This window comes from Wasmannia auropunctata, unplaced genomic scaffold (genome assembly GCF_000956235.1).
Source record: "Wasmannia auropunctata unplaced genomic scaffold, wasmannia.A_1.0 LD336090.1, whole genome shotgun sequence".
Taxonomy (NCBI): Eukaryota; Metazoa; Arthropoda; class Insecta; order Hymenoptera; family Formicidae; genus Wasmannia; species Wasmannia auropunctata.
In genome coordinates, this window is record NW_012026800.1 from 4,407,783 (window position 1) to 4,409,869 (window position 2,087).

The window sequence follows — 2,087 nt, forward strand, 5'->3', positions numbered from 1 at the left end:
GCGATAATAATACAGGCCCGGCGTTTTTTGCGTGGATTGTGTGGAGCAATCGACACCTCAAAATCAGGTGAGTATGGATTTTAATACCCAAAAAAATCCACGTTATATTAATAATTATGCGATTTTAAAGATAATAAATAATGTATTTTGAAGTACGTGATAGTGTACTCGTATCAATGCGACATCGCTTTGATTCCGACGTTTCCAAACTTTTCAGTCGTTTCGAAAAATTTGTAAATGGAACTGAATCCGATGCAAAATCGTTATTATCTTTTTATAAAGATGATTTGGAGAAGGATAGTCTAAGGACACATCACCAACTTTTTTTGAACATCTTAAAATTTAAAATTGTAACGGTTAAATTTTTAAAAAATATAATGGATTTTTTTAACAAATCCGAATGTGAAGAACTTGGCTCCGGAATTTATAAAATTAATAAGATTAATTTTGATGATCCCGACTTTGTCCTGCACGGCGGAATCTTCTTTTTCGGCACTGAGAAGGCTGAAAACATGATTAAAAACATCAATGAGCCAAATGAGAGAGATTTAGCGGAAGTTGTGATGGATGACATTGATGAATTATTAAATGAATTTACAAGTAAAAATAATTATACAACATCCTCGTTCTTGATTGTAAAAATTAAATAATTAAGTGTTAAAAGAAAAAATTTATGTACTTGAAAGTTTTATCAACATGGTGGAGGAAGAAATTTTAAATTTTTCATCAGAAATTTCCACAGTCTTCCACACTTAGAGCTGAGACAAATCGCCGGGCCTGAATGTATATATTTTATCAACTTCGTTATCGTTTATATAAATGTCTGATATCATCTCTTCTAAGAATGCTTACACAATATCACAAAGTAAAATAGAAAGATAAAATTATAGGCGGATTCTTTGTACACGGGGCACATACATACATTCAATAATTTGAGAAGAATCGCGCAGATTCAGAACACGTGTATACATATTTAGTTAGTTTTATTGCGCGGCCACATGCCAGCAAAATTTCATATTAGCTAGACCACGTAAACTAACAAAGCAGGATATTACGTGTTTTAGCGCTACCTGAGTAAATTTTCCAAAGTATTTGACAAGTAATTTAAGATATTGTTTTAATTAAGGTTATAAACAAAAACAATATTTTTTTAGTAAGTAAAATATCTTAAAATTATTTTCAATTTATTATTATTTTACTCATTAATTTTATCGTATTGTTAATGAATTCTATAAAAAATAGCGTAATTATTTTCTTTTGAATTTGGGGTAGATTTGTACACAAGCATGAGGGTCTCTTTCGTATATGTATATTAGGATGGAGCGATTTCTTATCTCCTGTTGTGCATGTATTAAGAGTACAAATAAGTCTTCGCCGTTTTTTATCAAAAATTTGGCATTTATTGTGAAAGAACGGTACCTAATGTTTTATTCAAAGTATTGTCCATCGCTAGCCACTACTTTTTCCTATTTTTCTGGCAGCACACGGATACCGCGTTGGAAGAACGCTTTATCTTTTGAGGCTATCCACGAATCAACTCAATTTTTGGTTTCTTCATATGATGTGAAGTGCTGCTCAGACAGGCCATGCGTCATCGATCGAAACAAGTAGTAATTAGAAGGAGCAATGTCTGATGAATACGGTGGGATAAAACTTCCCAATTGAGTGTTTCCAAGTAGGTTTTGACCGGCGCCGCAACATGTGAACGAGCATTATCATGCAGAAGAATAATTTTGTCGTGCCTGGAGTAGTAGTGGGCGCGTTTCTCCTTGAGTGTTCGGCTCAATCTCATCAATTGTGTTTGGTTGAGAGTCCTAGTAATGGTTCCGTTCGGTTTGAGCAACTTATAATACACCACACCCTGCTGATCCCACCAAATACACAACATGAGTTTTTTTCCATTAATATTCGGCTTAGCTGTCGATGTTGGCAACTTCTCTCACTTAAAGGGTTACACCATCTTGACCGCCTATAAATCATAGGTAATTTTGGGAATTTTTTTTTAGGAAAACAATAAAAGTAACAAAAAATTCGTTTTAAGGCTTTAATAATACAAATTTTTAGAAGTAAAAAATATTTTTTTCATT

The 2,087-nt window shown here is 33.0% G+C and overlaps 1 long non-coding RNA gene across 1 annotated transcript; it reads right to left on the reverse strand.

The window, feature by feature from the left end:
* Nucleotides 1-122: 122 nt before the first annotated feature.
* Nucleotides 123-1,554, reverse strand: LOC105447975. Its single transcript, XR_974182.1, has 3 exons — nt 1,420-1,554; nt 680-777; nt 123-504 (listed from the first exon to the last, which is right to left on the reverse strand). It is a non-coding gene; the product is annotated as an uncharacterized LOC105447975 (long non-coding RNA).
* Nucleotides 1,555-2,087: the final 533 nt, after the last annotated feature.